General features: G+C 57.2%; 1 protein-coding gene across 7 annotated transcripts in view; it reads left to right on the plus strand.

The window, feature by feature from the left end:
* AHDC1 (AT-hook DNA binding motif containing 1) overlaps nucleotides 1-24426 on the plus strand; it is a 64528-nt gene that overhangs the window by 20310 nt on the left and 19792 nt on the right. For 6 of the 7 annotated variants that reach the window (XM_032390302.1, XM_032390310.1, XM_032390274.1 and 3 more), the window contains one exon: nucleotides 22893-23071. The exons of the other annotated variant lie outside the window; for it this stretch is intronic. The gene's annotated coding sequence lies outside the window, so the exon portion shown is untranslated. The remainder of the gene's footprint in view (nucleotides 1-22892; nucleotides 23072-24426) is intronic. 7 annotated transcript variants of the gene reach the window in all.

The raw sequence follows: 24426 nt of genomic DNA on the forward strand, positions 1-24426 counted from the left end.
GAGATGTGTAGGGTGGGGGCAGTGATCCAGCAGAGGAAGGAGGGAGAAACCTTGCCTGGAGAGGGATAGAAGTGAATGAGGCCTCCAAATGCAGGAAACAGTGAAGGAATGGACCAAGTCAGCATATGATCCGCCAGTGGTTTTTCCCAGCAGTAAACAAGGTAGGAGCTCAGGGAAGGGAGCAAGTGAAGAACGGAAGAGGTAGACCGGAAGAGGTGGGTCTTGAGAAATGGGCACAATGGAAAGAAATGGGAAGCCAGCTCAGTCCAGGTGGAGCACACTGTATGAGCAAAGGCCCTGAGGTGAGAATGAGCAGCTTGGCTTAGGGCTGAGAAGTGGAGGAAATGGCTAAGAGAGGTCAGAATGAGGGTTCGGAGGACTCATGGCCTCAGGGGCAGAAGGAGAGTGACAGCCCCAGGGAAATAGGGAGGGTGACAGATTCAAGAGGCTTAGCTAATGTAGAAATAGAAATAACCCCCCATCTGGACAGGAAATAGAGCATAGTGATCAAGAGGGCAGGCTTTGGAGTCAAATCCTAGCCGGGCTGCTTCCTACCGTGTGATCAGAGCAAGTCATTGAGGTCTCATTTTCAAAAATGAGGAGTAATGAAAGTACCCATCTGAGATGGAATGATCGTGAGAAGTGGTTAGCACAGTGCCTGGCACATGGGGAGCGCTCGATTCATTCATTCATTCATTCATTCATTCCTCAACTACCAAGTGCACACTCAGTGGCAGGTACTTTTCTAGGGCGCACAGCGGAGAACGAAGTAGATAAAAATCCCTGCCCTCAAGGAGCAGACATTTAGGAGGGTGAAACAACACAAAAAGAAGTAAAATACATGGTGTGTGAGATGTTGCTAAGTACCAAGGAGAAAAATGAAAGCGGGAAAGGGCTTGGGGAGGGCCAGGGTTGCGGGGTGATTGCAGTTTTAAATAAACTTATAAATGAAGGTTATTGTTAGTATTGTTCTTAAGCAGGTTTTAGTCAAAAAAGTACCTTCCAGGGTGCCTGGGTGGCTCAGTTGTTGGGCGTCTGCCTTCGGCTCGGGTCATGGTCCCGGGGTCCTGGGATTGAGCCCCGCATCGGGCTCCCTGCTCGGCGGGAAGCCTGCTTCTCCCTCTCCCACTCCTCCTGCTTGTGTTCCCTCTCTCGCTAGGTCCCTCTCTGTCAAATAAATGAATAAAATCTTTAAGAAAAAAAAAAGTACCTTCCAACCTATAAGGCATTTTTCCCTCATAAGAATTACTCAAGGTGTTAGGTGTTGCTGTCCCCATTTTATAGATGAGGACGTTGAGGTTCAAAGAGAAGAATCTGACCCAGGAGTCATAACTCTGAGGACAGTGCTGACTCCCTAGGACTCCCAGTGACAAGGGAGTGTTATTCCTGAAACTCTAGAGGACAGAAGGCTTAACGGGGGAGGATATGAGCAGTGGCTGAGGTGGGTCAGTGTCCAGGGATGGAGCTGAGCTGGAGAGCAGGGGCAGAGGCCTGCTTCCTGGAGCCAGAGCTGTGGGCAGCATACCCCGGTGTGGCCTGAGCAGGGTGAGTTCAGAGAGTGGCTGGACCCAGGGGCAACCCTGAGGGCAGAGCGGGGGCAGCCGGCCGGGCCTGAGACACTGTGTGATTGAGCAAAGTGGCAGAATCTGTCCAGAACTGAGTGAGTGTGTGGGTGGTATGGAGACTGTGGGGAGGGGGTGAGAGGAGAGGAAGAAGTCAGCTCCACTGACCAGACAAGAGGCCACAGCGAGGAGGAGGTTGGCGGGGGCCAGGGCCGGCAGTGAAGGCGCTTGCATGTCAGGCAAAAGACCTCGGCGGCAGTAGGGAGCCATTACAGGTTTTGGAGCGGGGACATTGTGTCGTGAGAATGAGACTGAGGAAGGCGAAGGTGGCACGAGGTGGAGGAGGCTCAGTGGAGGCATTTTGGAGGTGGGGAGCCCACCGGGGCACCATCATAGCTGAGCAGGTGAGAAATGGCCAGGTCAGATTGGAGACAGCTTGGACCAGTGGAAAGAGGTGTCTGGGAGATAAATTCCTGACCTATAGCATTCTGAGGTCTGCCTCACATTTTCTGAGGGGCCCTCGGCTAGTCCTTTCCCATCTGTGTGCCCCTGTCTCCCCATTTGGATTGAACTAAAGACCCCTTTTTTCTTTTCTAAACATTTTTAAGATTTTATTTATTTATTTGTCAGAGAAACACAGAGAGGGAACACAGCAGGGGGAGGGGGAGAGGGAGAAGCAGGCTTCCCACCGAGCAGGGAGCCCGATGCGGGGCTCGATCCCAGGACCCTGGGATCATGACCTGAGCCAAAGGCAGATGCTCAACGACTGAGCCACCCAGGCGCCCCTCTTTTCTAAACATTTGAGCTAAGGATCCATTTTGAGAAGATGATGGGCCTTCTCTTCAGAAAAATACAAAAACAAATTTTGGTTAAAATCCTGTGATGTTTACAAACCTCCCAAAGTCCTTCCATGGAACCAAACTAGATGATAAATAGTAATAAAAATAGCAAGTAGCATTAAATGCTTATTACGGGCCAGGGGCTGGGCAAAGTGATATACATCATGGTCTTATTAAGTCCGTTCAACAACCCTATGAGGTAGGTAGGTACCATTATTATTATTCTGTTCTACAGATGGGGAAACTGAGGAAGCCTAGCGAGGTGGAGTGACTTGCCCAAAGTCAAAGCTGGAATTGAAGCCTGGGTCTGTCAGCTCAAGAGCCCAAGATCTTCATGGCTAAAATTAAGGCTAGGATTCCAGGATGGCAGAAGGGGATATGGCAAGGAGGGGGAGGGCAGATGTGGGAGGATTTTCAAAGAAAGCTGTAGAAAAGCAGAGCTAGAGGTAAATGGTGGAAAAGGGGCATAGTGGTGCCATGCAGTCCTGAAGTGAGAGGCATCAGGTGGTTGGAGGTGTGGAGCTAGAGATGAAGACTCCATTTGAAGCCCCCTGGTCTAGCTTCTGGGGGGTTGGTATCTATCCCACATGACCCCCAGCTAAGTGACCTGGTCTGGAGCCAGCTGGGAAGTAGGACGTGGGGCTACTCCGTCTTCTAGGTCAGGTTATGCTCTGTCCCCTTGGCAGGGGAGGGCTTACTCCTGACTCTTTGACTCAGCCTCCATTGCTGTCTCTGGAATCTACCCTCCCTCCCCATTCCCAAATGGGCTTTGATTCCTCTAGGGGAGTTCAGAAGTGGAGATACCCTTTCCATCCCAAAAAAGAGTACCGGGGCCCATCTCCTGAGATCAAAGTGGAATCTGGAACCCAAACAGCATGTGGTGCATGTTAGGCTCTGATTTAGACCCTGGTCAGCAATACCATTTAGGAGGTGATCTAGATTAGACTAGATCATAGTCTTAGGCTGGAATCTAGATTTCTGGTGGGTTGGACTTGTTGGTCATTTAGAACAGAGGTTGACAAACCTTCTGTAAAGAGTTAGATAGTAAAAAAAATTAGGCTTTGTAGACCATTGGGTTTCAGTTATGAGTACTCAATTCTACTGTTGTACCTTGAAAGCAGTCATAGACAATGCATAAATGGATGAGTATGGCTGTGTTCCCGTCAAACTTGAATTATAAAAACAGACAGCAGGTTGGATTTAGCTCTCGGGCCATAGTTTGCCAACCCTTAATCTAGAACCTCATTCTTCCTAAGGGTGTCTGGATCTTAAATCTTACTAAACAGTGATCTAAGCAAATAAGGTTGTGGTGTCAGACTGTCAGGCTGGTTAACACGGAAGATGATCTAGATCCACGGTTTTGCTGGGATCTAGGTATTAGGAATTGGTGAACAAGAAATTAGTAATAAGAGAGTGGTTTAAAACAGACGAAGCCATAATCTCTGGCTGAGCCTAGATTCACAGAAAGCTGGGGTGGGGTGGGGTGGGGTGGTGAGATTTAGACCAACACGTAAGGTTGTGGTCTGAATATAGGGAAGTGGGTGAGCTAAAGCCACACAGATATTGATCTAGAGCAGGCAAAGTCTTGGCCCTAAGCCAGGGTACCATATGATCTAGAACAACACTGTCCAATAGAAATGTAATGGGAGCCATGTATGTAATCTAAATTTTCTAGTGGCCACATTAAACAAAGTAAAAAGAAATAAGTGAATTGATGTTAATAATGTATCTCATGTAACCCAGTATATCCAAAATATCACTTTGACATATATAATCATTATTAAAAGTATTGAGATATTTTACTTTTCTTTTTTTCCATATTTCAGACTTCAAAATCTGATGCATATTCTATGCTTACGGCACATCTTAATTCCAACTAGCCACATTCCCAGTGCTCAATAGTTAGTTTCCACCGTATTGGGCAGCACAGGTTTAGAAATGGGCTTTTCTTTGGGACCAGGATCCAGAGGAATCATCAGCCAGAATGATCTGGTGTAAATAGAGTTGGACATGCCAGAGGTTATACTCTTAGCTGACTTGAACTGGGTGTTGACTGGCTCACTCTGGGAGAGCATCTTTTGGCTCTGGGTTGGGAGTTGGAGGGGGTCCCTCCTTTGTAGTCCTGACCAAGTGGCCTCCAGCTCTTCCCGCCCTCATCCCAGTGTCACCTCTGAATCTGGAGTCTGGTCTGGCCTGGCAGGTGGGGGTGGGGCAGGGTAGCAGCTGGACCCTTGAGGGAGCAGGAGCTCCACCCCTCCAAGCCAGCTGCTGCCAGCCTTCCTGGACTGGCTCTGTGGAAACAGGGGGCCCGGAGACAGAAATAAACTGCCAGGTTTCCGGGGCGGAGTGGGGGGCCTGCCAGCCTTTGTGCTTCCTTGCTGGAGGTTAGGGGGGGCAGGAAGCAACTCCATGCCCTGTCCCAGGCTCTTACCCCTCCATGCCATCTCCCCTCATCCCCAGCTGCCTCCACCTCCATGGCTCTGAGGCTAGGCTAAGTCTAGAGTTTGGTGGATTAGTGAACCCTCTGGGCCCAGAAACCTGGGTCAGTCCCTTGGGAGCAAAGGATGCTTCCCCAGGGCCCTGGACACAGCTTTGTGGCCACGGGGATACTTGCCTATTGCTCATTTCTAGGACTCCATCCTGGGAACCCTGCTAGCTGCCCCAGGGCAGAAGCTGAACAGATTCGGAGGGCTGCAGTGGGGTATTAGACTAGGAATTGGAAGGTCTGCGTTGGAGGCTCACCTCTGCCCCTAACTGGCCAAAGGCAACTTTGGGCAAATGACACTTTGAGCCTCAGTTTCCTCCACTATAAGAAGGGGGCAGTGTTTGTCCCGCTTGTCTCAGGGCACTGTAGTTCAGTAGTTAACTCAGACTCTGGAGCCCAAGTTTATCTGACTCTGGCCTCTGCCGTTGGACCTTCGGTAGGTCACTTAACCTTCCTGGGCCTCAGTTTCTTCATCAGCAAAAAGGGGATATTACCTACTTTATGGGAACCTTATAATCAGGTGAGTTAATGCATGCAGGGCAAGTGCTCAGTGTTGGCTATTACTATTGGTAGTTGGTAAGTTCATCTGGGTTGTAAGTGAAAATGCATTATTCAAATGTAAGGGATTCTTTACCTGGAAAGAGTTCTCTCGGACCTCATTTTATAAATGGAAAAACTGAGGCCCCCAAAAGGGAAGGCGTTTTGCCCAAAGAGAGGCACACAGCAAGCAAAACCCTTATTTGGTACCCACCATATAAAGCCAGGTGGCACATCCCCAATTTACAGGTAAGGAAATCGAGGCCGGTGATTGGCCACTGGCGCACAGTGGCGCTATCCAGTGAGGCCTGAGTCCGCCGCTGGGGAGGGAGTGCCCAGGCCGTCTGTGCTCACCCGAGGAGGGGCGTACAGGTAGCGGGCGCCCCGGAGCCGCCGCCCGAGCCAGGCGCGCTATTAATAATCCCGCCGCTCGGCCCCGGCCGAGAGCGCAGGTCCGGACTGCCGCCGGGCGCCTCCCGGGCCTGGGCCGGGGCCGGAGCCCGAGCCGGATCGCGGCGGCCCTCCCCTTCCCCCCCCGCCACGTGACCCCCCCTCCCACTCCGCGGGCAGCCGAGAGCCCGGGCTGGCGGAGGGCGGGCCGGGGGCCAGGAAAAAGCCGAAAACACCGAGGCTGGGCCGCTCCCCTCCCGCTCAAAATAGCCCCCGGCCGGGGCTGCCACGCATTCCGCCGGGCCCGGGGCGCGGGAAGGGGCGGCCGGCCCGGCCCCCGCCCGGCCCGACGTGGCTGCCTCGCCGGGTTGGAGGGGTGGGGGGGGGCGAGGGCGGGCCGCGCGGCCGGCCGGCATGTGGCTCTCCTTCGGGGAGCCTTGGCAGCCCGGGCTGCGCGCTGCGCCGGGATGATGGAGAGCTTCTGGAATTTCCTGCAGCTGGAGAGCGCGGCCGGCCGGGGGAGCGGGCTGAGCGCGCGGCTCGGAAAGGGGCGCCTCGCAGCCCGACCCTAGGGGGCGCCTTAGCGGCGAGGGCTGTGCGGGGGCGATCTCCTTTCCCGCCCCCAGGCCGCGGGAGTGGAGGGCTGCACACCTCCCCTCCCCCGCCGCTCGTTTCGGGTCTGGCGGGGGTCCAGTCCCGCCCCTCCCGGCCTGGGCGGCGGAGAGGGGCCAGGTGCAGGCAACGCCCCTCCCCCAGCCGCCTGGTTTCCCTCTCGGCCCGTCACCTCCTCCAGGAGTCAGAAGCGCCGCGGCCTCATCTGGGAGGGGGGGTGGCAGGGATCAGGGGGCAGCGCAGGCCTGCCAGGTAGCCTGAGAGGCGGCGGCGGCGGCGGGAAAACTCGGAGGCGGACCGTTCGGGCCCGAGAACGGCTGGGCTTGCGGACCAGAGCCTCCCTGCTCGAGCAAGAGGCACCCCAGGGCTTCTAGGAGGGAGGCGAGGCCGTCCTCTCCCAACACCCCCCCCCAAAACTGCCCTCACCCCCAGCAACCGCGGAGCCGGTGGGGGGCGGACGTGCCGGAAAAATCCTGGACAGTTTTCTGGACGTTGGCGGCAGCTTTCTTTGGGGGCGGCTCTGCACCTTGCAGGTCCTGAAGTCCAGAAAAGGGCTCCCGGGAGGGAGGGGGTTCCTTTTACAGGAACCCTGAGATCCAGGGGAGTAGGTAAGTGACCTCTCAGGGCCCACTGTTGGCACTGTGGGTAGGGGGAGGGAAAGAGGTCTACCTTGCCCTTTGTGGGGGAGGGGAAGGGATGCTTTCCCACACTTTGCTAGTTCCAATACCATTTGGCCTCTGCAAACTGTTGAACCGTTTGGTAACTCAGGCGCCTCCCTCGCCTGGGGTGGACTACTTCTCCCTCTGCCAAGGGTCCCTGTTCAACTTCCATTTCCTGCCCCAGCCCAGCACACCCTCACCATGTTCAACAAAAGCGGTGGAGATAGGTACAGTTCGAATCCCTCCTGTACCACTCACTGGTAGTGTGACCTTGAGCTAGTCCCCTCACTCCTTAGCCCCTTTGCTCATCTGAAAAACTACATAATAGTAGGTAGGCCATGGCCGTGTTGTGGAGCTTGAAGTTGCACAATGTTTAAAGCAATCACCATAGTGTCTGCACATCGTGAGCACAGGAAATAAAGGGCACCTGTGTAACACACAGTCCCATTCAGAGCCCTTAAAGTATTTGAATCCCCTTCCCCTCCAACAACCCTGCAAAATTTGGCTTCCCAAGGTAAGTAGTGGCTCTCAGTAAGGCTGAGGAGGATGGAAAGATGTTGGTTTTATTAAGTGTTCATTTATTCATTGAGCACATAGTTAACATTGTTCTCAGCTAGCTCCAGACAAGGGGCGAGACCTCTAAGTGTGTGCTGCGAACTGAAAACTAGGACTGGTCACTAAACTCTGTTAAAGCTGGGAGGGCCCTTAGAAGTCCTTCCTGCTAGGTTAGCTCTTAGTACAGATGGAGAAACTGAGGCCAACAGTGGGGGCCTGGTGTCCTCACAATACTCCTGCTGTTCCTAAGGGGTGGGGGTGGGGCTTGGCAGAGAGCTCTGGGCTGGGGGAAGCTAGGCAGCCCCTGGCCTGGCTCCCTAGGGTATGGCGGAGGCAGGCTGAGAGGCTGGTGGAGTTCTGCTTTCCTCTCCCTCCCATCTCCATGCTGACCTTTCACTCCACCTCTGCTAGAGTGGGTGCGGGTGGAGCCCAGATATCCAGATTCAAATTCGGATCCCTGTTGGCTCTCCCCTCAGCCCAGGATGTTGGGCCTGGGCCTGGGCCTGTGTCAACTCCCACCCTTCCCTCCCCTCCATGCCCCCCCTCCAGTTCTCCCTGTTTCCTGTTGGATTGGCCTTCCTTATGTACTGGAAGGAACTCAAGGCTCCATTTGTTGTCCGCGTGAACTTGAGCAAACCACCCCGCCTCTGTGAGCCTCAATTTGCTTTTCTGCAAAATGGAGTTGACATAAAAGTACCTAGCAGAACACCTCTTTCCCGAGCATCCCAGAGGCTTCCTGGCAGAGATTTATTTAAATAATAAAAGGCAGAGATTCCCTAGAAGGTACGTTCAAGGCCAGGTATGGAGAAAAGATCAGTCTTCCTTTACACTTTGGTTTGGGGGATTCAGCTTGGTGGGGGGCCTGGGGGGGAGGCTGGGATAGGAGGTGGGGTGGGGATGAGTGTCCACCAGATCATTTTGGCATAGTCCAGATTCAAGCAAATTTATGTGGCCCAGATTCCAGGGCTGCCTAGGTCCCTGTCTCTGAATGCACTGCTGGGCAGTTCTCATAAACTCACCTCTAGGACTGTAGACTCCCTCTCCCATCACATCCAGCCCCACCTCCTTCTGCCTCAGGGAAGCCCTCCAGGGCTGCCTGTACCCCCTCGGTTTCTCTCCAACCCCTAGAGAGCTCTCGGTGAGGGACTGCGGAAGAGAAAGGGGCTGGAAGCCACAGTTGGGCTGTGTGACTTTGGGCAGCCGCTTCCCCTCTCTGGGCCTCGGTTTCCTCCTGCCTAGCAGAGGAGGCTGGATTAGTGACTCCCTAAGGCACCTTCCAGCTCTGACAGGCTCCGAGACTGTGTTGACTGATGTATCCTAGGAGATAGGAGCACACAGAACCGAGTCAGATGGGAGATTCCTGTGGAGGTATCCCCACCTCCAGAAGACTGGAGAACCTCCCTTCCCCAGACACACCATTCAGGGATACTGGCCGAGATTGTGGTGGGCGGAGGGGGCATATCACCCAAGTGAGTGGTGCTGCCGATTCCCAGGGTCCCTCTTGTCAGTAGAGAGGCCTCAGCCTGGGGCTGTGAGACTGCTTGCTTCTAGGGGAAGGGAATGTGCATGTCAGTGACCAGTCAGCCTCCAGGGAATGGGGGGGGGTGCGGTGCTAGCTTGTGGGATGGTGTGTCCAGACGAGTGATGGCAGGGGCAGTATATGGCGGGGTGGGGTGGGTGCAAGACGAGAAAGAAACGTAGACAGACCAGAGAAGCCAGGCTTTGGGTTAGCCAGGCGGTTTGGGGGAGGCTCCAGCCCGACTTGGGGAGATTCGGCACAATCTGACACGGTAGTTTTGCCTGTGCCTAGGTTTGTTGGCTTGTTTATAGGTGTTGAGCTGAACTGCACTGTTCTGGATTGCAGTTGTCGTGTTCTATGGCCGGGGTGTCTGTGTAGGGGTGTTGTCAAGGTTTCCTGAACAGTGAGTGTCTGGCTGTTCGAGGGGTGTGTGTGTGTGTATACGGGACGGTATTTATTGTACGGCAGTACGCAGCTTGTGTCCGTTTGGGGTGCTTCTCAGATGGTACTAGAGGCATGAGTTCTGGCTGTTAGGAAGCTTAGGCTACATCAGGGAGATTGCCTGGCTGTAAAGGAAGGTGTTTTCAAGCTGTGAGCAAATCCTGGCCGGGTTTTGGGTGCCTCTTCCCCTCCATCTCTTCGGGGAGGGAGGTCTCCTGTCTCAATCAGTGCCTCCGCAGGTAGGCAAGCCGGCGGTTGCTAGCCTGCTCACACTTGCAGTAATTTTACCACGGTGCCTAAGTCAGGAACAGGCGTGAATTGACCTTTTAACCCCTTCCCCGCCACAGGATTAGACTCTGTTTCCTGTTCAATCTCCTCCAGAACCAGTTCCATCCCGCCTGGGGGGCCCCCCCCCCAGGGGGGGCCAAACCACCCCCCCCTCCTTTCCCCCCCCCCCCCCCACCACCGTCGAGCCTTGTGGGGGCCTGAGGGCCAGGCTGGTGCAGGGTCTGGCAGGAGCTGAGGGCCCAGGCGGGAGTGATAAATATTGAAGAGGAGGGATTTCGGTGTGGGCTGGAGCAGCTGCAGTGGTTCGAGTGTCACACTATCTCTCCCCAGGTTTACTGACCCATTTCCATTCACGCGGCTGCTGGTTTCCTAGCAACGGCAACAGTCCCCCCAGAACAGGCGGAGTGTGTGTCTGCCATTAGCGACTGCCGCAACTGTGTCAAGGTTACCCCGCTCCCTGCAAACCCACCCCGGCGGGCTTGTTTTCTGCCAGCGCCTGGCACTCACAGTGCCAGCCAGGGAGGGGGGAGGGGAGGGGGCTGGGGGCCAGCCCAGGGGCTTGGGGGGGGTGGGGGTGGGGGTGGGGGGCCTGAGGAGGAGCTGCAGTTCCCGGTCCAGTGGGAGCCAACTTGGACTGAGGCCGAAGCAGCTGCCCCCCCCCCTTGGCTGGTGGAATTCCTGAGCCCGAGGGGAGCAGGGGGCGGGGCTGTCCCTCAGCCCTGACCCCCGAGATTCCAGAGCCTGGGGGGAGGGGTGTGGGCCGAGGGGCCTCCGGGAAGCCTGCCTGATCTGACCCCACCTGGCTTGTTCTGCTCCTGCCCTGGCTTCCTCCCACTTCTGCGCAGCAACATGCTCTTCTCCGCTCGCAGCTCTTTGTCCCAACCTCTGTGCCTCGTCTCCCCCATCAGACTCCCCAGGGCAGGGTTGTATTTCTCCCATCAGACTAGGGGCTCCTGAGGTTGGGGTTCATGATTTGTTCTTTCCTTCTCTCTCCTCAGCACCAGCTCCTGACTGTTTTTCCAAATGTCATGGGAGATGAGATTAAACAGTTGGGGTGGCAAAGGATAATTTTTCTTAACAGGGACTAGCAGGGCCGATTCCCTCATTCCACCTCCTCAGTGAAGTCAGTTCTGCCTGCACGACCCCCCCCCCCACACACACACTGCCCTGCAGCACTCAAGTGGGAGTGGCCATTGGAAGTAAAGTTACCTCTCTTTTTCACTCTGAAAGCCTGGCTGCAAAGGGTTAAAGCAGCTGCGCCCCCCCCCCCAACCTTGCCTTGGTATGTGAGCTCCCCCAGGCTGGGGGGATGGGAGGATGGGGGGTCTGTCGCCTTACAGCCACTCATGTGGTCAGCTCAGACCTGACCAGTCACATTCCTGCCCAGGAGGACTGGGGCTTGAGGTGGAGGGGCAGGGGCCTGGAGGGGGCTGGGTTGGTAGGAATGGAAAAGGGGGGGGGTACCAAGAAGCTGGAGCAAGGGGTTCCTGGGAACATGGAAGTATTGTGCAATATAAACCCCAGGAAGCCTGAATCCACCTCCCATTCCTGTAGGCCTCAGTCTCCCTGTCTTTCTTCCCAGTTTGCACCTGCCAAAACATTCCCATGATCCACATAGCTGTGATACAGGTACAGACCTGGTCCCAGTTCTAAACAAAGAGAAGAGTGTGGCAGAAGCGGTTTCTGACATGCAGGGCGGCCCAGAGACTTGTGGGTAGCCTCCAGTGTGACTTTCTGGTGCTTGGAGGAGGTCGGCTGGGTTTTTGGCTGGGTCAGAGGCTCTGAGATCTAGGGTACAGAGCAGGCTGTGCTAGACAGTAGAAAGAGACCTGGGCGGAGCCCCAGGAAGCCTGGTTCGCTGCCCAGCCCTGTGCCTGACTCCCCGTGGCCTCAGTCTCCCCATCAGAGGGGCTTAGGCCTGCAGTATTTTAAAGTCCTCCTGTCCTCTAAGTCAGTGGCTCTGGGTTAGGGATGAGGAGTGAGGGGCAATGGTCTGGAGGGATGTGGGAAGCTGCCAGCTCAAGGGGGAGTTTGCAACGCGATCCCAGAGCGAAAATAGCCCAGGTCATTTTCAGCTGCTTAGGCTGAGGGAGGTATCTGATCCTGGCAGGGCAGGGCGGCTTGGGCAGGGGGCAGGGAGGAGCATTCTGTAAAGCTCTCTGGGAAACCGGACCCCAGGATGGGAGGGTGGGGAAAGGTTGGCATGCTCAGCTGGGCTTCCTGAGACCCTCTGGGTCCTGGCAGGCTCCCCACCCCCCCATGAAAAGATAAGGAATGCAGAGGGTTAACAGGAGGTGAGGGCTGTACTCTGGCCCCCTTTGGGTCCTGGCCTGGATGAGGTGAAAGGTCAGCCCCAAGGAGTCCAAGCACAGCTGGGGAAAGAGTAACCTGATCCTTCTCCCTAGCCAGGCTCAGGGGATCACAGAGCCGCCTCCCCCAGGAAAGGTGCTTTGACATCCCCAGGAAGGAGTTTGTTTCGACTTGTTCTCAGCAGGGGTTGGGGGCTAAGGGAGGATCTTGGCCCAAGGGGTCAGGGAGAGCTGCAGGCCTGGTGCCCCAGCCAGTCTGGCAGTGCTTTGTCATCCTGGGGTCAGGGGAGGTGGAGGTGAGCCTGCTGGAAAGGTTAGAGGTAGCCTGTTCTGGCCCTGCGCTCACTTGGTGCCCCATTTATAATGACTGACGGCCAACCTTGGAGATGCGGAGCTTAGAGGTAGGAGACTCTTCCCCCTCAACACACATACCCTGTTTGAGGAGTGAGAGAAACTGCCTGATCCTAGACTGTGACATTGACATGTGTTCGGGGTGGGGAATTACACCTTGACTCTGAGATGGTTTTGCCGTCCACGGCTGTGTGAGTGGGGGGTGGGGTGTTAGAGTGTAAGGTAGTGGGGTGATTGGCACAAACAGTACAGAGAAGAACATGGGCTCTGAGGTCAAGTTTGACTTGGGTTCAAATCCTTGCTTCTGCCCTAGGCGAGCTAATTAACATAAACCTCAGTTTCCCCACCCAGAAAATGAGACTAATACCACTCCCCTCAAAGGGTAATTATAAGGATTGGCAAGGAATAAGTGCTCAGTAAAAAGGAACCTTAATGGGTTTCATTATGTGCTAAGGTCGCACGAGGAGTGGTGACCCTACTGAAGCCCGAGGTCCGACTCTAGAGCAGCAAAGACTTGGTGAGCTACAGATGGTCTGAGGGAGACGGTAATTGTGAGAATGTGACTGGATCGGTGTCCCCAGAGCTAAGTGTGAGGCTGTGAGAGTATCCAGGTCACTTGGGGTGGGATGGGGTGAGATGAATGGTGTTGAGCCTGTGGCAAAGGGTGGTTGGGGCAAGGTTCTTCAAGGTGACCTCTTGGCCTGGCGACAGCCCCCTACTCCCCACCCTGGCAGGCTTTGTGCAGCAATGTGTGGGTGTAGCTGTCCCCGGAGTGTGGCTGTAGGTATGTTTGAGAAGGCGCAGGCATCCCAAGAAAGAACAAGTCGCCTTTTGTACGCATCCAGCCTGGGGCTGGGCTGGGCCCTCTCTGGGGGATCCCCTGTTTCCGCGCCCAGCTCCCCGCCCACAGACAGCGCCCCAGCCCCGCCCGCCACCTGATAGGGGGAGGCCAGGTGGCCTGAGCGCCCCCTCCTGGGGACCGCGCTTCAGGCCTGGGGCAGGGGTCTGGGACCTGGGGCAAGGGGAGTGCCCGAAGCCCTGACCCCGCCCCTGGTGACATCACTCCAGGTGCTACCAATCTCCGGGAGTCCTGCCCACGGGCGCCCGCCCCCCACCTCCAGGCACCAATCTCCTGCTCTCCCGAGCGCAGCGGGTGGAGGAGGAGGCAGGGCCGCATATGGGGTTGGGAGACCACGGAAGGCCGCCTCCTTCCTGCTGGGGGGGGGGGGGTGGGCGGCTGACCAGGCGACCCTGAGACCTTAGAGCTCAGCTCCCCTAGAAGGACCTCACAAGACCTCTTCTCTTCTGGAGCACTCTACCTTCTTGCTCACCTGTCCAAATCTTAACCAGGTACCACTTTCTGCAGGAAAGCCGTCCAGAACCGGCCTCTCCAGTCCCTCCCCCGTCTTTTTCTTGATCACCTACACCCTTTTAGTGATCCTCTGTAATAACGGGGGTTACTAGTACTACTGCTACTAACTAGCTGCAGTCCACTGGACAGTTCACTGTGTACCAAACTGCTCCCTGTTTTTCACGGAATATCTTACCTGATGGATCTCAGATTGTTTTCTTTTTAGAAGAGCCTTTCCCACCCACCGGATTGGGAGTTCCTCTGGGCAGGGGTTCCAGACACAGCCTGGCTCAGAATAGGCACTACCAAATGTTTAGGATGGAGGAGAGGAGGCAGGCCACAGAGGGAGAGTACCCAAAAGTCACACAGCAAGTAGGTAGAACAACCAAAACTGGAAATGGGGTTTCCTGGCCCCATTCACGTTTTTGGTTCTGGTGTGTGCCTGAGTCAGGAGTTGCACAGAAAGATGCCATCGACCTTCCTTTTTCCTCTAGGAGGGCCTTTGCCTAGCCCCCAAAGGTCAGAAGAGCCCCAAGTCTGTCCTCCCCGCAGTCTGTACGCCTTGTACCACAACCCCTGACTTCTGGGAGGCAGAGGTGGAGATGCTGGGAGGGCTTTTGCAGGCCAGACGGGCTGGGCTGTCTTGTGGGCCCAGTAATTGGGGGGCACTGGTTCTGGGGACATAAGGATTTAGCTTGCAGGTGGGAGGTTCCAAGTTGGGCAAAGAGGAGTGTTGGGAGCCAAAGTATGTGGGGGTTCAGTGCAGGAGAGCCAGAAATTGTGCTGGGCCAGCACTCCCAGCCCCGGGCTGGCCCGGCGGAATGCTGGGAGGCCCCCGGGAGGGGGCCAGGCACCAAGGTATCTCTGGTGGCACAGAAGTAGTTAAGAGCTGCCTCAGCCCGTTCCTTCAGACAATTAGTGACATCTCGCTTGACAACACCACACTGAGCCGATGCAGACCTCAGCCCCCCTCCCAGCCCCCCCACGGCCGCTTCAGCTGTTTATTCTTGGGCTTTAACAATTGGGATTCTGACTTGGAGGAGCGGGCGCCCCGCGCTGCCCTCTGACCCTCCGTCGCCTTGGCAACTGGAGCCCGGTAGGCCTGGGCTCTGCGTTAGGATTACAGATCCTGAATTCACAATCTTGCTGCTCCCCTGCAAGCAAAAGCTACCGCAGCAGCATGCGGGATCTTCAGCTAGACCGGAGGGGATGGAGCCGGAGGGTCCCCAGGGGCTAGCCGGAGGCATGGGTGGGAACCTGGGATACCCACAGGCGACCTGTGGAGTGGTTCCCGTCCCCTGGCAGCCTCCGTGGGGTGGAGCAGGGCCCGGAGCCCTCCTCGGCCACAACATCTCCCATCCTATCTCTGGAAACTTTCTTCCTGGTAGAGCCCTGAGGGCAGGGGCGAAGCTTCTTCATCGCCCCCCGCTTCCCCTCAGTCAGCCCCCTACCATGCCCAGAACTCCAAGTGCCAGCCGACTGTGCCCCTGCCGTGCCCGCAGCCATGGCAACAGGGCCCCCCCCCCCCCCCCCCCCCTCCCCCCTCCCTCTCCCCCCCCCCCCCCCCCCCCCCAGCAGCCAACTGCCCCAGCTGAAACTGGAGCCGATGCATCTGTGAGCCTCATGCCCAGACCCACATTCCATTTCTGTCCTCTGTCCCCCCCAGCTCTGGCGACGACATCTCCCCCCTCCTCATGCCCCCTCCCTCCTCACTCTGTGCTGTCCCCCCCACCCCCTCCCACACGTTCTATCACTTAGTGTCTCCCCCTTCTTCCCGCCCCATTCTCTGAGTGTGTCTCACCCTCTCCGACTGTCTCTGTTGGTCTCTGGGTGTGTCAATCCCTGTCTGTCTCCAGCTCCCTGTGGTGTCCTTAGTTCTCTATGCCTTGCCCTGTCTGTGGCAGGCTCCTTCTCCATCTCTTCCCCTCTGTGTGGATCTTGCTCTCTCTCTCTCTCTCTCTCTCTCTTTGTCTCTGCCTCATCCTGCCTGTCTCTCTGTGTCTTTGTCTTTTTCTTCCTCCTCTGTCCCTCTCTTCTGAGTCTCTTTTGCTGTGTTCCTTCCTCCAGCATCCTAGCCTCTCTCCCTCTCTCCCTCCTTCTCTCTCTCTCTCTCATCCCGTCCCTCCCCATCTCCTCCTCTTTAAGCCTCATTCTGCCCTGTGTCTCTTGCCCCCACGCTCTTCCTCTGTCTCTCTCTTCCTGAATTGGATTCCTTGCCTTCCTTTTGCCCTCCCTCTCTTTCTCTTCTGACTCTCTCCTCTAAATACATAGATTTCTTTCAAGTTGTCTTCCTCTGTTTTCCATTTGGTGATTTCCTCATGGCCCTGGGTTTGGAACAGGGCTGGGGGCCCTCCAGAGTCACCCCAAAGGATTCCCCTTTCAGATAGGGGCCAGATGTGCTGGCACCCCATTGGGCACCTGTAGTTGAATCAGAGATGGGGAGGGGAGGTTCTAAGGTCAGAGAACCTCTAGGAGATGTGGTGCCAGAAGCCAAGAGTGCCAGCCCTCCCTTTCTGGGGATTTAGAGCACAGACTCCATCCAGTCTACCTTCTACCAGCCCAGGGCAGGGCAGAGGGAAGTTCCAGGGGCTGAGCTGGCCCAAGAAGCCCCCTTGCTATAAGAACTCAAAGAAGAGCATGTCTGGGTCTCACAGATTCCTGGGGTTGGTCTCCTCCCCTGCTACATTGATGGCTGTCTCTGACTGTGCCTCAGTTTCCCCCAGTGGCACAAGGGTACTACCCTTGCTCTATCTCTGACTTCTTTAAAGTACTTTGAGTTCCTGGAACAGAGTTAAAGTTATGCAGAGCAGGGAAGCGGTAGAGGGGCTGCCCTCCCCTTGCTCACCAACACCACGGGGACTCCAGCACAGAAGAGTCTGTCTCAGGGCAGGGGTAGAATATGGGTCTGGGCCCCTTAAGTATGGAGTAGAGGACAGTGCCCCGCCTACCCCCGACCCCCCAGGAGTACCAGACCCTGCTGTCAGGCCCTCCCTCCCAGTCTGGGTAGTGGCCTCTAGCCCTCCTCCCTGCCGCCCCTCTTCAAGGAATGAACTTGGAGTCATGGGAAACAGGCCCTGGGGTGGGGGTGCCAGGCCTCCAGGGCCCAGCCCTTGCCTCTGGGTATGATGAGACCTGGTCAGGCAGACAGTTCTAGGACCCTGGGGTCTGGGCACTACTCACCAAGGGGCCAGGCGGGGGAGTAGGGGTGCCTGGGGGAGGCGGGTTGCACGCAAGGCATGCTGGGCCCCCTCGGTGGGTGGGTGGGGGGAACAAAGCTGGCATCGAGGCCTCAGCTAAAATTAGCCGCTTCCCTGCGCGGGAGCGAGCATGCCTGCCAGCCGCCCAGATCGCCGCTGCCTCGGCAGGCCATCTGTCGCCACGTTTCGCTCAGTCCCCCAGGGCTCCCCAGCTCCAGCCATCCCCAGGGGCTAGAGGGACTCTGCTCTGAGACTGTCCCTGGCCGGGGCTCTGGGCTCTGCTGCTGACATGCTGTGTGACCTCAGGCTAGGCCTGTCCCTCTCTGGACTCCTGTACGATGGGCGGGCTCTGGACACTGACATCCCAGATACCCCAAACCTTCTAAGCACCAGATACAGGCGCTGGTCATGGAGGGCTGGGTTGTGGGCTGCCTCCCTCCCTAAGAGTTGGCCCTCTGGTCCAGTGTTTGAAGATGAGCCAAGTGGGGTTTAGGGTAAAGGTCAGGATGCATGGCAGACTCCCATACAGTTCCCTTGGTCTTCATGGGAGTGTAGGGCAGCTCTGTAACCAACACCACCCCAACATCCTCCCTTTACCCCTCCCCACCCCCAAGTCATTACTGATCTCCACGCAGTCTTACGGAAACAGCTCCGGGTGGGAAACCCGCAGCTAGAGGCCGAGTTCAGTGGATACGATCTTGCTCTGTGGCCTGGACAAGTCTCTCGCCCTTTCTGTTTTCCCCTCCTCGGTGAGAGGCTCCCATTTTTTGAGCACCTGCCCACTTCATGTCACATTGTCTTGTGAGGCTGACATGATCCCCACTTTCCAGCTGAGGAAACTGAGGTACAGAAAGCTGAGGTTCCGTATGAGCCAGGGACCGGTCTGCTGTGTCCTTCCCATGGCCCCCAGGGCTCTGCTTGCTGGTCTCCAGCCTCAGCTTCTTTCTGGCAATTCCCTCGCCACTGCCCCTTCCCCCTCCCCATAAGCCATAGAGACTGAGCTCAGGCTCCAAGGTCACTCAGCTTGGCCTGGGAGGAGCTCAGACTTGAACCCAGGCCCCTTGGCTCCTGGCCTCCCTCCCTCTCTGGCCAGCAGGCTGGGCCTGTTCCCTGGGTGAGTCATGCCCCTGGACTTTGGCCTCCTTGTCAGGCTCTGTGGCCTGAATTTGGAGAGGGGGCCTTCATAAGGACCGGGGGCTCCCCGTGGCAGTGCAGGTCTGAAGCTGTGGTCACACACCCTCTCAGTCCTGGGGCCTGAGGGCATGGTGACCGCACCCCCCGGTCCGCCTCCCTGCCACCCATCTCTGAGAAGTCTTATAGGAACAGCTCCGCGGGCCCCAACAAGAGCTCTCTCCGCCGCTCCTTCCGCCCCCTCCCTAGATAAGGACTACACTCAGTTAGAAATGGGGCAGTGGTGGCAGCGTGGGGTGGTGGCCTTTCCAGGTTGTGTGCGTGTGCGTGCCCGTGCCCCGGGCAGCTTGCTTCCCAGCACTCGTCTGCCCCAGCACCAGGCAGCCAGAGTTACCCAGGAGGGAGGCCCCAGCGCCTCCCCTCCTGGTGTCCAGGGACCAAGGTCAGGCCCAGAGCCCTGTGCGCCTCCACCTCCTCCTGGGGCCAGTGGTGTTTGTCGCTGGGGCAACATGCGGCTGTGCCCGGCTCTGGCAGCGCGGGGGTGACATTCATGCCCTGTGAGCTGTGACGCGGCTGCAGGCAGAGGACAGCACCACCCAGGCTGGCGACAGTGATGGGGGAGCCGGAGGCCGGGGGGGTGTCACCTGTCTGAAGCAGTCAGTGGGGTGATGTGTTGTGTGCCCATCTGGTAGTCTGAAGGGAGGGCTCCCAGGGAAGGGGTGAGGTGGCATCCCTGACTCATTTGGGTGGGGGGGGGGCGGTCTGTCCCTTCCTCACACCTGGAAGGTGAGGCTTGTCTGTGTGTGTGAGAGAGAGAGAGAGACAGGTTCTCCGCATTTCACATCCGCTGGTGGGTGTGGGAGTGCCCGGCTGCGTGTTCGTTACACCACGGTGGGGGTGAGCACGTGTGTGCCTGGCTCCTGTTGTCTGGGGGTATCAGATGTGCCCATCTCACGCTTTTGGGGAAGTGACAGGTTATGTACTTAGCTCATCCTGTTAGGAGGGTAGTCACCACCCCATACGCCTGTCTCTGACTGTTGGGGATGTGTGAGATGTCACCACGTGCCCATCTCATGCTGTTGTGGGGAGTGACATGTGTGATTATCTCATGCTGTTGGGAGGTTGTCAGTAACTTGGGAGCTTGTCTCTCACCCTAAAGAGACAACATGTTGCCCAGTGGTGTGGGGCCCAGAGTTGGCGGGGCCTTCCCGTGTAGACCACAGGGCCCAAAAGGGCTGGACAGGGGAAGCATTCAGAGCCCTGAGTGCAGGCACAAGTGTGGTGGGTTTGGGGGGGTGGGTCTGAGTCCCCCCCGCCATGACCTTCCTTCTGACCCAGGTGCCAACCCTTGGGACTGTTTCCCAGAAGGAAGGACCCAGTGTTTTTCAGGCAATGTGGCAAGGGGCCTCTGGGGCAGGAGCAGGTGTGACTGGGGAGGTGGGGCACCAGGCAGGGTTGGCATGGGGGTCTGCGTCCCGGCAAGCGTGGGGGGACCCCAGTCCCTGCCTCTTCTGCCCCTGAAACTGTTAAACTAATTAAGGCCGTGGAGCCGCAGGATTAATCGGGGCAGCTCGGCGCGGGCCGGGAGCTCAGGTAGTCGATTAGTGCGCCGCGGAGGATATTGGATTTCTGAACCGCAAGTCAGCACTATTCGGCCTGTTATCTCGCCGAGGCTCGAGGCTCGAGGGTCAGGAGGCGGGAGGCTCCGGGCGCGCTGGCCGCCCCCGCCCGGCCAGCTCGCGGCGTCCACTCCCCCTGCCCACACGCCGCCGCCGTGGCCATCTCCATGCCCTCACCCAGCCCCTCTCCTGGGTGCCCCCTGCGCCTCGCCCCTGTCACCCTCCCGCCCCTCCGGCGGTGCTGCTCTCCCCTTCTCGGGCCCTCCTGGTCTCACTTGCACTCTGAGCCTCTGACCATCCTCTCCACCTGCATCTCCACCTCCCTGTCCCCCCGCCCCCCCGCCCCGTGAGCCCCTCCCCATCACCAGGCTCTGCCTCTGTGCTTTTGTGTTCTTGCATGCCTGTCTCACAGTTTCTGTCTGTCACTGCCTGTCTCTGTCTCTCATGTCTCTCTGTCTCACTTTCTCTCCCTCTGTGTCTTTTCCTCTCCCTCTGGGTTTCAACCTCTCTCTCTCTCTCTCTCTCTCTCTCCCCCTCCCTCGCCCTCTCTTTCTCTCTCTCTCTCTCTTGTGTGGTCTCGGCTGGTGTCTGCAACCAGAACAAATCTCCCCCAGCCAACACCCCCTGAACAAGGAGGCCAGAGCAGCTAATGGGAAACATGTGATTCTGCCTTGCGCCTGGAGCACCGTGAAGGGAGCCTCAGTCCCAGCTCAGCCCCCCCCTTGTGCCCCCCTCTGCTGCATTCCCCCCACCACACCGCCCCCACTCCCAGCATCTCCCCCAGCCTATGCGGGTGCCCCCGGTTATTCCCATTTCGGGGTGGTGGGGTGCTGGCGTTTATCAGTTGGGGAGTATCAGGTTGTGGAGGGGCTGGGAGCAGCTTTCCTCCTGAGGTCCATCCAGCCCGCAGGGCCAGGCAGACCCCATGCAGACTTCCCCCACCACCACCACCACCATATGTAGGAGAACAGGGCCAAGATGAGCTGAGCTATGGGGGCCTGGATGGGGGGCAGCCAGTCCACCCCCACTGGAGGGCTCTGGGGCCACCCAGATTCCCATCTTTTCCACCCTCTTGGGCCTCTGGGGAGCTGCAGAGGTGGGGGCTCCCTGAGGGCTTGGGAGCTGCCGGGCTGCATTTCTGTGCCCACCCAACCACGGGGAAAGGGGGGATGGATCAGAGGAGGGAGGCTCTGGCAGGTTGGAATTCTCCTTCTCTGCCTGTGGATAAATTGTCCCTAATCCAGGCTTGGGGAGTTGTCTGGCTCCTACAGAGAGAGAGAGAGAGAGAGCACGCAGGAGATAGGGAGGGAGGAGGGAAGCAGGCACACAAACACAGTGACACAGACACACACTGTTTCACAAAGGGTCTCTTGCATGCAGTGCACACGCACGCGCACACACGGCCTGAGGAGTTACACAAAGGTACCGCACGAACACGGAGGCTCGGCTGTGCTGCCGGGCACACTGGGGCACACGGACCCTCTCACACATGTTGACACTGACACGTAGTGCTTTTGGCACAGACACAGTGATGTGGCCCAAGGACCCACTGACACGCAGGCCCCCAGTGACGAGGGTAGACAGACCCACGCACGGGCACACTGACCCCCAGCGAAACAGACCCACGGGAACACCGGGACCAGTCACGCTGTCAGCCGTGACCCTGCAAACCCAGAAAAAGGCAGGAGGTAGGAAGGAGGTAACACTGATCCACAGTGACACCAGTGCCCGCAGTCACAGGCCTCGAGATGGGAAACCTGCAGGGACAGTGGAGGATCAGCCGCGCGCCCGCACCCTAGCCCCCCCCCCCCCCCGCCCCACGCATCCAGGGAGCTCGGAGACAGGCAGAAGCCCGTTGAGCTCCTGACACAGCGAGATGCAGAGAGCCAGGCAGAGCGTGTGCACACACACACAGGCCCACTCCTACCCCAGCCATAGCTGGGGTCAGGGTGCTTCCAGAAAGGCAGACACACGCTTCCGTGTCCTCGCAGGCGTGCAAGCACAGGCTCAGCTGGGCACACACACAAAGCTGAACAGATGCAGATAAACACACCCACACGTATAACTGAAGATACTGAACCCAGGTACACATCAGTCCCTCTCTGTCTCCCTCTCTCTCCCTCTCCCTCTCTCTCTCTCTCTCTCTCTCACACACACACACACACACACACACACACACACACGGCTAACCACATACACCGTAACTGAGCAAACGTAGGGTCCCATGCATGTACATTCTTAGACACACGTGTACACACGCGGATTTAGAAATGTGCGGAAGACTGCATAGACCCAGGAGCCCACATACAGGTGTATTTACCCAGACAGCGGAATGCTCAGGAGCGCGCGTCTATACAGGCGCAATCTCTACCACACATAAAAATTCCCAGGCAACCAGAGCCCACAAGCAGTCCATGAGGCCTGGTTCCCAGACCCCCTCTGGGCTCCAGTACAGACCTCTGGGAGGCAGACAAATGGGCAGGAAGCAGGAGGGTGGTGAGAAGGGCCATGGTTATTAAAGAAAACGAGACATAACCAGTTGCTGATGGAGAAGAGTAAGGGCCAGCTGCATATACACCCCGCATGGAAATCTGCATTCCCCGTGTCTTTTAACAGCGGTTCTCACACCTGCATTCTAAATAAGCTGTTAGCATATATAGTCTACCCAAAGCATTCCTTCCCCATTCATAAGATCTCCCCATTTTATAGATGAGAAAACTGAGAGCCAGAGAGGTTAACTGACTTACCCAAGATCCTGCGGTGAGGGTTGAGCCAAGGACTGTCTGGCTCCCAAAGGTCAGGTTCTTTTCCACCATAGCATGCGTGTTCATGTTCATGCATGTGTGTACCTACATGTACAAAGATACTGCTTCCCAACAGGAACCTGGGGTGTCAACAGATAGGCTCGCAGTTCCCCAGTGAGATGAGGTTGTAGGCGATTTCATTGTATTCGAAAGTAGACCCCATCCAGGCTAGCCTCCTGGTCCCTTTATCTGACTCATCCTGTGTCTGTGCTTATGCCTGGGATGTTGTGTTTGCTTCCACAGATGGGAGCTTGCCTACCTGTCTACCCATCGGCCTGGACCCCAGAGCCTGCCCAGCTAAGTGCGTGCAGAGGGCCCCGGTTTCGGGGCAACTCTCAGGCGGCCGCAGAGACCACCCTAGAATCACTGGCAAAGACAGGCCTTTCCTGCTGAGCCAGACCTTGTCTACACAGCCTGCTCAGGTAACAGTGTACGGGGAAGCCAGGTCTGTGCCTGGGCCACCCCTAGAAAGTGGGGATCAGGGGGACTTACTTCCCAGTCTTAGCAGGAATCCCCCCTCCCAGCTTAGGCCAAAGAGAGGCACTTTATAGAATCAAAATATATTAACCCAACTTACTCAAAACTCCCCACTATCCAGAAAGGGGAACTGAGGCCCATGGATTATACAGCAAGTCCCCCGGAGTCCTGCCTCCTAGTCTGGGGACCCTTCCCGGCACCTTGTTGACCTGAGAGAACTGGGAAGTGAAAGGGTTTGTGACAGTGAGCAGAACTCAGGGCAGAGATGGAAACCAGAGTAGTTGATGTGTGCTCCTGACACGCACACACCCCCCCCAGGACCCCTGTCTGCTGGAGTCTGTGGAAGCAGAGAGCTGGGAGGCCAAGGTGAGATGCCGAGAGGACCTGGGTAGTTCAGGTAGGCCAGGTCACCCTCATCAGATGAGGTGGGGTGGGGGCAGGACCTGCCTCCCTACTCCTGGCCCCAATTAGCCCACCCAGGCTCTAGAGCCACGGAGGCCAGGTGGGGCTGCCCTGCCCTGCAGAGGCAACTCCCTGAACTGACACACGGAGCCTGCGGGCTCCAGGAAGCTCCCTAGAGCCCAGCCTGCCTGGGGACTCCACCCAGCTTCCAAAAGAGCATTCCTGGGGCCTGAGGTCTAGGGGTGGGGCCTCCTGAGATGGTAAGGGTGGGAGGTGTGGCTATGGGAGGATGCAGGGCTCTGTGTACCCAACTGTAAATGCACAGGGCATCGTGTGTGCAAGCCCTCAGGCTTGTGTGCAAACCGGTGTGTGTGGGGCTCTGTGTTTAGGGACACAGGGTTCTGTATGCAGGAGTTACATAAGTGCACTGGGCTGGGGGACCTTTGAGGGCTGTTGTAAGTACTACAGGGGAGTGGTGAGTGTGCAGGATTCAGAGTGTGTCCTGGGTAGGTGTGGGAATCCTGGAGTGTGGTGGGGGCCACACCGGATGGTGCATGTGTGCAGGGCGCTAGTGCACAAGGGAGAGATGTGTAACCAGGAGTCTGAACACACTGGGCCGATGTGTGGGCACACTGGGACGGTGTGGAATGTGCACACAGGATCTCTCCGCATGTCACTGGGGAAGCTGGCGCTCAGGGTTCTGGGTGCACGCTTGCGGGTGGTGTGTGCATGTGGCTCCGTTTGTGCTTTGGAGGTGGGCTGGGCAGGCCTTCAGCTGAGCAGGGCTCAGCAGTGCCCAGCCTTGTGGCCAAATCGCTGAAGTCACTTCCTTTCCAGCAGCAACTTTCCAGGAGGAGGAGTTCTTCAGACCTGGGCGGGGGGGGGGGGGGGGGGGGGG

This window comes from Phoca vitulina, unplaced genomic scaffold (assembly GCF_004348235.1).
Source record: "Phoca vitulina isolate PV1807 unplaced genomic scaffold, GSC_HSeal_1.0 scaffold2, whole genome shotgun sequence".
NCBI lineage: Eukaryota > Metazoa > Chordata > Mammalia > Carnivora > Phocidae > Phoca > Phoca vitulina.